Raw genomic sequence first — 12,245 nt, 5'->3', positions numbered from 1 at the left:
GCATGCGCCTAGCTGTCCACCAATTGTTCAGTATCTACTGTAGAAGCTGCTCAGCCAATGATATTGCTTGACTACATTTTCGAGAATTGAGACTAAAATAATAGAACTAAATAACCATAAGCAAAGCGATTGATGACAGGAGAATCGCTTGACTGTGAATTGATATTGATATTTCAAAAAAGAATAAAATACAGCAGCCGTACTCACCATAGACTTTGCCAATCGGTTGGCGCCGAGCCACTGCCACAAGTCCTGTATTCTTGATTATACACATAGTTGACAGGTGACAGCGGGCCTGCTACACCTATAGTTGACAGCTGATGAAGCTGGAAATCTTTTTGGTACATGCAAGCTTGCTGGTATCTGTACGTGAAATCCTGCTCAGGCTGCAGGTATCAAGGCGGGGACAGATTGCAAGGGTTGCCGGTCAGCAGGTTTTCACCGACGGTCGGACCGTTATTGGAAGTCAGTGCTGGCGCTGGCACCTGCACTGGCGCTGTTCCATTGTGTGCCTGAGACAGACGATTCTTAGTTGGTTTTACCATGACCTTTCGCCTTTTGAAGTCTCCATGATCAAAGATACTGGAAAAATCTGGCGCAATACACCAATAACCTCCTCTAACTCCGGGTGCAGGATCAATACGAAAAAAACACGGATCGATACATAATTTTTTCCTTATTGCACGCTTCCACACATGAGCATCTGGTGAAAATTTGTAAAAGTCATATTTTTTGATAAAATATTGATAAATTTGACCAACTATGGCCATCTTATCATATGCTGCATTAATTGCGGACCATATTAAATAAGCGTACGTTAAGTCGGGATTTTTGAACACGTACTGCGGCAGGGTACTCATCTCGGAACTCTGAACAATACTGTAGAACACCAGACACTGTGCATTTAGTTTTTAATATGAAACGCCTAAATTGATACAGTATTGTAACTTCTTCAGTACCAAGGTCAATTCACAATGGACAACTGTGGTATTTTTTAAACACCTGCATGTCAACACATTACTGAAGCACATGTACAGTACTGTAGTGTACACATTAGAATTCATTACAATTCATGAATATCTGTCACCTGGCGGATACGCGAAAAATTGCTCCCAATTAAATCCGAACTATTATCATTAAACAGATCAACTGCAGGTGACGGCCGGCATGAATGCGGCATGAATGTGGCATAGCGCGTGACATTCTGAAAAAGCAACGGCAAAATAACCGAGAAATGTTAAAATAAAACCTGCCGTGGCTGTAATTCGTACAAAATACTTAATTCACATGTACATCTTCTTTATTTTGGGAAAGGGCCACTTCACTATTGCTTCCACCTTAGCTGTTTCTGGCTTAAGAGGCTCGCCACCCACCCTGTGGTACAGTACCTCTGCCATTCCTACTAAGCCCTTGGTGGGTTTCAAGGTGAGTCCCGCTTCCCTAATCCTGGCTAGCACCGCAGTTACATGCACTAAATGCGAGTCCCACGAATTACTAAACACAGCAATGTCGTCCAGGTATGCCCTTGCAAACCCTTGCATAACATCCAGCAAATAATTGACCAGGCTTTAGGAGGTAGCCGGTGCATTCTTCATCCCAAATGGAATCACTAGAAATTCATTGAGGCCACTTGGAGAAATGAATGCCGACTTCTCCCTAGCCTTCTGGGTCAAAGAGATCTGCCAATTCCATTTGCTCAGATCCATGGTGGTCAGATACCTTGCCCCCGCGAGTTCATCTAACAACTGATCCATGCGGGGCATGGGATAGGCATCTGACACTGCCCCTACATTGAGCAGCCGGTTGTCCACACAGAACCGGGTGGTCCCATCCTTCTTAGGTACCAGGACTACCGGATAAGCCCAAGGGCTCTGGGACGGTACAATTACCCCTAGAGCCAGCATCTCTTCTACCTCCCTCTCTATACTGCCCTTAAGCTCTGCTGACACTCTGTAAGCGTGCTTATGCAGATGTCTCAGATCCCCTGTAAGCACTGGTTGATCTGTAATGTGTGTCTTGCCTGGCTTATCTGTGAACAGAGCCCTATACTTCTCTAGCATAGCTCTGGTCTCTGCTCACTGCCTGACACCCACCTGAGACACTATCTCAACCTGCTCTACTGTACCCCCCTGCCTAGCCTCCCCCAGGAGATCTGGCAGAGCATTGCTCGCCGGATCCCCCATCGGTGGACTTCAAATGGCCAGCACTGATGCCATACTCGGTGCTATGTACTCCTTGAGCATGTTTATGTGATAGGTCTTATTCATTCCTGCCTCAGCATCTTCCTGTACAACATAGTAGCACTGTATTTTCTGTCCTTGGATCAATTCTCTGCTATGGGCGTTCTGATCATACCAAGTCTTCTGAGCAGCCCTAAGGTTGCCCTGTGCCAATCCCATGAGCATCTCTAGCCGGTCTCTGAGATCTACCACATACTGAAGCACAGAAGCATCAGTATTGGTAGTCTCCCCTTCCCATCCCTCATGGAATAGATCCAGAAGTCCCTGTACCCTGCGACCATATAGCAGCTCAAAGGGAGAAAAGCCTGTAAATTCTTGCAGTACCTCTCGATATACAAACAGCAAGTGCTGCAGGTGAATCTCCCAGTCTTTACCCTCTGCCTGTATAAACATCTTAAGCATCTGCTTCAGGGTCCCATTGAACCTCTCACATAGTACGTTGGTCTTAGAGGGGTAAGGGGTCGTGCGCTGGTGCTTCACCCCGGACGCATCCCAGAGACCCTGGAGCAATTCATTCATGAATTGCGACCCCTGATCGGTTAGGATCTCACTAGGGAAACATACCCTAGGAAAAATGGTTAGCAAGGCTTTCGCTACTGCCCTAGCATCAATAGTGGCAAGCGCTACTGCCTCATGGTACCGGGTGGCAAAGTCCACCACCGTGAGGATGTAGCGCTTCCCTGACCAGCTGGGAACCATGAGGGGTCCCACGAGGTCCATGGCTACCCGCTGGAAGGGTTCCCCTATTACCGGTTACGGGTTCAGGGGTGCATTCACATGGTCACCCGCCTTACCTAGTCGCTGGCAGGCATCACAGGACCAGCACAATTCTGCCACTGCACTGGATGCCCCCGGCCAATAGTAACGCTGCAACAGCTGGGCTCACGTCCGAGCTGGGACTATCTACTTACCTGCAACAACTGCTGCCTATACTCTCGGGGTACCACTAGCTGTCTCTTCCCCATCCATACCTCATCTAGCCCTGTAGTCCCTTGCTCTCTATACAGGATATGGCAATAATGTGTGCTCTAACAGTCCAGAAAAAAATATTGATATATCCAATTCATCAATAGAACTATGACATCCAGCTCAAACATGGAGTGGGTAAACTAATGGGTGAGTTATATCTCAAACTATAGCATGATTATCCTGAAGGTCCCAGAAAAGACATGCATATACACCCTCCACTGTGCCTCATTGGAAATAGCTTATATAGTAAATCCAGAACTCACCCCAATCCGTAGTAAAGAGGATGATCCAAAGTGATGATTATCAGAGAATCTTACCCACTCCTAGAGCTTATGGTGTCCCTAGTGGCGTGTCCAGCCGCTTGTAGAGTTACGAGCAATCCAAAAGATAATGCAAATAAATGCACAATAGCAGCGCACTTCCCAGGGACACAGGTGTGCAAAAATGAAAAAGATTCTATGCTCTCTATATAGTAGCCCGCGGTGCCACAAGAAGTAATCAGCCCCTTCACTTGGTTTAGACTCGGATGCCCGAAGTCTCATGCCCTCTAAGCTGGGGTCAGATCGCACCTCATCCCTAAACTGGGAACCGAGCTCTGGCTACCCCCCGGTCATACCTACATCAGGGGACAGGGAACAGGGAACAGTAAGTCAGGATCAGAATGCGACTTAGTCTGGCTTACCTGTCTGGTCTCTCCAGAGACTGCTAGAAATGTAGGTCCCCGAATGCAGGGGGACAGGGGCTTGTTCCGCTGCGATCCATGCTGACTGGTTCCTGGTGATCGCTGCAACAGGGGCCAGCTCAGTGGTAAAAACACAGGTCATTGCCAAGTAGGACCTCAGCATCTAACCCGGGCAAAACCCCCACCTCCCTCATGCAACAACCGACACACCAATTCAAAAGACCCGGGTAACCTGGAGTGACCGCAGTCCTCCCTCTGGCATGGTCACTTGCAACCCGGTGCCCGGGAGCAAATCCTCTGGCCGCACAATATCAGGGCGAACCAGGATCACGGTGGCACCGGAGTCCAGCAAGCCGTCCACCTGCCATCCCCGATAGCCACCTTTCACAGATTCCGCAGATTTTTCTGCCGTTGGGCTGCAACCCGACTGGTGCTACCTGATGTTCCCCGATCTGGTCCTGAGGTGGCAAGTGCAGGCTCTCCCGTGGATGTCCCTCTGTGGGATGGCCCTCTGTGGGATGGCTCGAGGGCTGTGTTTGGCTCATCTGTGTGTGACAGCCGCATACGGGCAACTGGCCTTACAGCTGGGGATCATTGCCCCTGATGGGGTCCCTTGGACCGGTCCCGGTCTGGACAATCTGGTCTGAGATGTCCGACCTTGTTACAGGAAAAACACTGCCTCTCATGTTTAAACTCTGCAGACTTGGGTGCGTTAACTGCTGCTGCAGGTTTGTGTGTCCACTTAGGGGTAGTTTTAGCTCCCTTGGCCATGCGGGCCACTCCTTTGGGAGCGGCTGCTTCATCCATTGCAGCCCTGCTGGCCACATATTCATCAGCCATCCTCGCAGCCTCCTCATAGGTCTTAGGTTTGTGATCAAAGACCCATGCCCTCACGTCCGAGGGGAGCCGCTGCAGTAGCTGCTCTTGAAACATCAAGTCCAGCAGGGTATGGAATTTTGTAACCCAATTCCCCTCCACCCACTGAGTCCCGTGTAAGGCCCTACTGCCGGCATAATCAGCAAAGGACACCCCGGGGAGTACCTCCCCCGTCCGGAACTTGCCCCTGTATGCTTCTGGGGTCAGGGCGTACTGGATTAGCAATCTACTCTTCACATGACCGTAGTCATCGGCATCCATGTGTGGAATACCCTGCACAGTCCGTTTGGCTTTGCAGATAACAGTGGTCGCAGTCTGACCACCCAGTCCTTTCTGGGAACACTGCGTCTCAAAGTTGTTTAGAAATGCATCAATGTCATCTGTGCCATCCACAAACTTGATGAAGCTGTGGTGGTCTGCCCGGGGAAGCTCCTGTTCCCAGTTTACAACGTGAGAGTGGGGGGCACTTCCAAGCACTGTTGCCAGCAGCTGTACACACTCTGCCGTGCTAACACCCTCTCCCCATTCAGCAAGAAGTGCAGAGAGCCCAGGGATGGTAAGTCTGGCAGCGCAGCGACTACCCCTTCCGCACTCACTGGCACCAAGCCACCAGCATCCAGGTGGTCACTGGCACCCTCCCCATGTCCTTGCAACCCCGGAGCTGGAGGGACCTCCTGCACTCCGGGCTCAGTAGTGTCCGCTGCCACAACAGCTACATGGAAATTGTAAGGAATCCACTACTGGCTTTTACTATAGCCTTGCAGAATCATGCAGTTGCAAGCTTCCCCTGGCAATCAAAGGCACATGTGCTGCCTCTCTTTGCAGCTTCTGCCCTGTGCTACTTCATTGGAGGAATACTCACACACCCTCCTCCTGTGATTGGATCTCCGCCCTTTATATTCTAGACGTTGGCACTGAACCAGCGCCGAGTATAATTTCCTACCTGGACGTTACTGTCTCTGCCACAAACCGCCCCAGGCCTCACTCCAAGTGTTCTTACCTTCCAAGTTCCTGAGTATCCAGAGGTCTGTTCCTAGACGTCCGTGCTGAAGCGTTGTTGCCAGCACTGGTACCTGCTGCATTCCCTCCTAGCAGTGGCTACCCTTCCTCTCCTGCGGCCTGCTGCTTTCTCCTTGCAGTGGCCTGCCCTGGACGTCTGTGCTGAAGCGTTGTTGCCAGCACTGGTACCTGCTGCATTCCCTCCTAGCAGTGGCTACTCTTTCTGTTCCTGCGGTCTGCTGCTATCCCCCTGCAGTGGCCTGTCCTGGACGTCTGTGCTGAAGCGTTGTTGCCAGCACTGATACCTGCTGCATTCCCTCCTAGCAGTGGCTACCCTTCCTTTCCTGTGACCTGCTGCTATCCTCTTGCAGAGGCCTGCCTTGGACTTCTGCACTGAAGCGTTGGTTCTTCCCGACGCTGCCCTGCGGTGAACTTCGGCCAGCCTGCTGTCTCCTCCTGCTGAGATCAGCGTCATGGGCCGAGGCCGCTCCTCGCGCAGAAGCCACCCCCGCGCTCACGCTCCTAAGCTGAAGCGGGGAACTCCTGACTTCCTGTTGCCGAACTCCTGCTTCATTAACGACGATGCTGCCTTCTCCAATCCTGACCCTGCGATGTACGACTATGAACTGCGCACTCCGAATCAGTCTGCGTGGACTAAGGTCGGTGATTATATAACCCCACCTCAGCCCTGCGGTCCGGTCCCGGTTTGTGGTGAGCATCGGCGTAACAGTATGCTCGGCCAACAAAAACCGGACCGCAAGGTGGCGGGGGTAGGCAATTTTCAACTGAAGTTATGTCCCGGCCTGCGTACCAGTCCCACTGTGAAGGCCAGTATCTGTGTGAAATAATAGCCTTGATTGAAGACCTGTATACGTATGAAGGTTTAACCCCTTTGCAAAGACAATGCCGTTGTGATCTCTTCCTTAAGGCGTGCTGCATCCGGGACTTAAAGCGGTCTCTAGCTGATTGTATACGCTCCCCTGATTCCTCTTTAACCTGGGATAACGTGTTCCCTTTGGAACTGCTCGACGCCCAAGAGGCACTCTATGACCTGGCCTCATCACTGGACATTCATCTAGTACAACAAGGCGCCCTCCTCATGCTGGATCAATATCAGGATATACTCCATGTACTTTCCTTAACACTTGACATTTGTATAAAAGAACAGGACCCCCTCCTTGCCAGCTACGCTGCTGCTTGGCAGATCTCCTATGCTGCCAGTCCTGTTGCTAAACCTGTGGGGGTACCTCCCTCTCCTAAGAATGGCCAAACAATCTCTCTGTCGCTGCCCACTAAGGAAGAAGCTGCCACGTTCCCTAATCCTGAGTTAACCTCTCTAAATTCTGTCCCTGAGGTTATTCCGGTCTTAACCCCTGCTAGTCAGGCCTATGAGTCCCCCACTGTAAATCCCTGCATTCCCCAGGTCAGAGTGTCTTCCCTAGCACCAGAGAATGAATCCTGTTTGCCCTCTTTTTCTAACCCAAAAATTCTAAGCTCTGTTCCCGAGGTGTTTTCTGTTTTAACCCCTGCTAGTCTGCTCTGTGAGGTCCCCACTGCTAACCCTAGTATTCCGCAGTTTAATGTTAGGTCCCTAGGGCAAGAGGCAGAACCCCCTATAACCCCACTCTCAGAGAATAGCTTCTATTTCCCTGATTCTCGGGTAAAGAGTAATTTAACCCTTGAGGTTTTTCCTATGTTAACCCCTACTGGTCAGCCCTATGAATCTCCCTTGGTAAATCCCTGTAGTCCGTCAGTCAGGGATACCTCCTTAGCCTCAGAGGATGAACCCCTTATGTCCCCTGACTCAGCTAAAATTCTCGGGGCTACGCCCCCTGAACTTTCGGCAATAATACTGGCTCCAGTTAAGAGTATTCTGAAGCCGTTTGTTTCTCTAAACCTGTTCGCAGAATCCCTACTCCTAGGTATTTCGCTGACCCCGTCTGTCACTCAGAGAGCTGAAACCCCTGTTTCGGAGCATAGATCCCTTTTCGTGGAATCTGCTGTCGTTTCTGATGTCCCAGACACTCTTTCCCAAATACCCACTTCAGAGACCAGCACAGTCGTGGTTGCCCCACTTGCACTGTCTGTGGTCTCCTTTTCTCAAATCCTAGGGTTTAAAGTGAACAGTACATATTATGTCCCTTTTCAAGTGACCCCTTCTTAGATCAGCATATCTGCTGTTGCTCCCTTAGTACAATTACAGTCAGGGTTCCCCTTTTTGAAGGATCAAGTTTTCAAATGTAAAACTCCCTTTATCCCTGATTTTGTAAACCTGCAGTCCCTTCTCACTGTAGTTAAAGGTTCTCAAGCAGCCGCTGAGTTAAGCTCTGCCGCTGCAAAATCTTCTGTTGTAGAAGCAATCTTGCCTAGCTTACTTCTGTCTGTTTTTTCTGTGATGCCTATCACCTTTACTAAAATTTCTGTTTTGCAAGGTATTTCTCCTATTAAGTCTGTGATACCTGCAATTTCTTTAATTGGTTCCAAAAACCCTGTCACTAAGTTTCCCATGGAGTCTGATGCCCTCACTAGGGATTCTCTGGGACCCAATTCTGAAACAAGCGCAATGTTCTCTGATTTCATTACAAGCAAGATGTCCCTTGTTTCTATTGGAAAGTCTACCCCAGTTTCTCTCACGGATCATGCCACAGCCTCCGGGATCATTAAAAATGACTTTAAGTCTGGGATGCCCACTCCTGTAATAATACTGTTTCACGCTGATTCACCCACAGTATTCGGGGTATCCACTACTGACTGTATGTCTACTACCACAAACTCAGGGTTATTGCATTTGGAACTTTCCCTTTTTTCAAAAGATCCCGTCTTTGAGATGGACGTATATTTCTCTGTGTCTTCCACAATACTTGGGGTACTTGCTATTGACTGTCCTGTCCCAAAACTAGGGTTACCTCTCAAGAAGGTGCCTGGAGCTACCGATGTTAAAGACCCTATGTTTAAAACAGTAACAATTTGCATTGCTTCTCCCAGAGTATCATGTGAAACCTGGGTACCTGGGACCTCCACTCCGAAGCCAAGCTCTAGTTCTCTGTCTTCTTTCTCTGTGTTGGAGGTACCCAGCTTTAACCCCAAGACTTTTTTCCCTAAGGCTGATGCACCGTTTAACCGCCTGCCTTTTTTTTTGGATAAGATCTGTTTTCTCACCTTTCAAACAGACTCCTTACACGCAGGTCTCTGTGCGGTGCCCAAAGTGCCCTTTCTGGATGGCATTTGGCCTTTCTCTAAGACGAAGATACCCCTACTGGACCTCGTCGCTTTACCTGAAGCGTCCGTCCCTATTCTCTATGGGTCCATTATGGGTATAGACATGCTTATTATGTCCTTCACCAAGGCCACAATTTCGGAGTTGATTCTCTCTAAAGATCACAAACCAAAGGAAGCGGATCCTTCTTCAACTGCCAGTACCATGACCAAGTGTTGCATACACACTGCTACAGACTCTTGCAAATTGCCTAGGATAGCAACCCTGTTTTGTATCAAAAGTACCGCTGCTATAGTGTGTAGTGAACCCTCCCGCCCCATTCCCTCGCTAACCATCACCCGGAATTCCTTGGAAGCTAAAGACTTTCTCAACTTCCTCCGTGCTGATTTCACTAAAGACATTGACTTCTCTGAAGATCCCTCTGCCAATTTTGTCCGACAATCTGTGTCCTGTGTCCCATACTCTTGGACTATTACTATGCACCGGACACCTGGCTACTGTCCTTCTGAGGTTCCCATTCCGGAGCCCTCAGGTCCCATTGTCCATGTACCAAGAACTGCAGTGCCACCGCTGTCTTTTATGGCACTCGCCAATGTACACCTGGATTGTGGACCTAATTCTCGCTGGAGACACTTCAGGAACAACTCAATGTCTCCCAGACCTATGAATGGTCCTGTCCACCCAGGCTTCTCACCCAGTGGTGGGGGTACTGTAAGGAATCCCAACAAACTATGGGCTTTCAACGCCACCTCTCGCCTAAGGAGGATTAGGAACAATTCCATGTCCCCCAAATCTGTGATGGTTCCTGTTCGTCCGGAGGTCTCACCAAAAGGGGGGGGGGTACTGTAAGGAATCCACTACTGGCTTTGACTAAAGCCTTGCAGAATCATGCAGTTGCAAGCTTCCCCTGGCAATCAAAGGCACATGTGCTGCCTCTCTTTGCAGCTTCTGCCCTGTGCTACTTCATTGGAGGAATACTCACACACCCTCCTCCTGTGATTGGATCTCCGCCCTTTATATTCTAGGCGTTGGCACTGAACCAGCGCCGAGTATAATTTCCTACCTGGACGTTACTGTCTCTGCCACAAACCGCCCCAGGCCTCACTCCAAGTGTTCTTACCTTCCAAGTTCCTGAGTATCCAGAGGTCTGCTCCTGGACGTCCGTGCTGAAGCGTTGTTGCCAGCACTGGTACCTGCTGCATTCCCTCCTAGCAGTGGCTACCCTTCCTCTCCTGCGGCCTGCTGCTTTCTCCTTGCAGTGGCCTGCCCTGGACGTCTGTGCTGAAGCGTTGTTGCCAGCAATGGTACCTGCTGCATTCCCTCCTAGCAGTGGCTACCCTTTCTGTTCCTGCGGTCTGCTGCTATCCCCCTGCAGTGGCCTGTCCTGGACGTCTGTGCTGAAGTGTTGTTGCCAGCACTGGTACCTGCTGCATTCCCTCCTAGCAGTGGCTACCCTTCCTTTCCTGCGACCTGCTGCTATCCTCTTGCAGAGGCCTGCCTTGGACTTCTGCGCTGAAGCGTTGGTTCTTCCCGACGCTGCCCTGCGGTGAACTTCGGCCAGCCTGCTGTCTCCTCCTGCTGAGATCGGCGTCATGAGCCGAGGCCGCTCCTCGCGCAGAAGCCACCCCTGCGCTCACGCTCCTAAGCTGAAGCGGGGAACTCCTGACTTCCTGTTGCCGAACTCCTGCTTCATTAACAACGATGCTGCCTTCTCCAATCCTGACCCTGCAATGTACGACTATGAACTGCGCACTCCGGATCAGTCTGCGTGGACTAAGGTCGGTGATTATATAACCCCACCTCAGCACCGCGGTCCGGTCCCGGTTTGTGGCGAGCATCGGCATAACAGAAATGCCCCTCTGATGGGCCATCCTGGCCTCATGAAACTACAAGTCCTCCTCCAGCTGACCCTTGGACCGACCGTCCGTCAGTAGTCCATATCCCGTACATCTCTCCATGATCTGCACCCGGCCCCAGGACTGGAACCTTCCTGAGCGTTTACTCATGGTGCTATCTGTTACGTCGGTGCTGCCCGCACACCAGACCCGTCAACTGTGCTGAAGGGGGAAGTTGGGATACACGAACTGCAGCAAAGGTAGCAAGTCCGGAGTGTGGTGTTAAGCGTTGCCAGGCCAGATATAAGTAATGTGGACAATACTTGCCGGTACCGGGTATAGGAGTAAAATAGTGATTGCCTTGCCGAGGTCAGGGAGCAGAGAGATGAGGAAGGTTGAAGTTCAAGCCGTGATCGAGGGATGCCAGAGAATACGTAGTCCAAGGAGAGCTGAAGTCAAGAGCCAAGGGGGTAGTTGTACGAGCCGTGTCAAAACCTGTAGTAACCAAGAGTTCACCAAACCCATCCATACAGAGACTATGTCGAGCGATGATTGAGGGCTCAGAGATGCTAGATAAGGCTGGGCTGACCAATCAGGGATGGAGGCAGGTCAGAAGGACTGCATGGAGCCTCTCTGGATATGTGTGGCGGATACAGCCCAGGTGAGCACTGGTAGCACTCTGATTACACCCGTGCGGTGTACGGGGGCAGAGCCTCATAGCAGGAGTAGAAGTAGAAGAGTGTATGCTGGGCGTGCGCTCTGTAAGCTGTGCATGCATGCGAGCAGAGTTGGAGGAGGACACACGTGTGCGTGAGGGACGGAGGACCCGAGACTGCCACTGAGAAGGAGGAGGAGCGGTGGGGCCAGCGATGGGAGGGGCCCTGTGGTGGCGGAGGAGATGACGGCCCATGGAGGCAGGTAAGCGGAGGTTGCGCTGCGCGCCCTGAGTCTCCCTGAGGGTAGTCTGTGTGTTGCACAGACGGCACTGAGAAATCAGATTCCTAACACTGTCAGGGTATGGGCAAAGGGAACAGTGAAATATCTCGTGTCTTTAGAAGTGTGTGTAAGTTGCCACTTGTCTGGGGAGCTCGCAAGCCACGATGTCCCCCTCTATACTACAGAATCCCGCAGGAGACTATAGCATAAGCTTAATCATTATCCAACATGCTGCCACCAGTTAATATAAGCCTGTCACGGTGGACCAGTACTTATTAACACTTTTATATTTTTGGTATTCTCGATTGAGCATAACAAGGCGGGCAAAATAAATTGTCGTTTATTTCCTTTACAGACAAACTCAGGACAACCTCAGAATACACTTAATAAACACTTACTGGGATGGGGAAACGAAATAAATTGTCCATTGAACGAAAGCTGTCAAAATAAATTCTCTGCAAAGTGAAGGTGAAAGAAACGGCGCTAGCTCT

The sequence above is a fragment of the Ascaphus truei genome, chromosome 1 (genome assembly GCF_040206685.1).
Source record: "Ascaphus truei isolate aAscTru1 chromosome 1, aAscTru1.hap1, whole genome shotgun sequence".
Lineage (NCBI taxonomy): Eukaryota > Metazoa > Chordata > Amphibia > Anura > Ascaphidae > Ascaphus > Ascaphus truei.
This window is presented reverse-complemented; position numbering follows the sequence as displayed.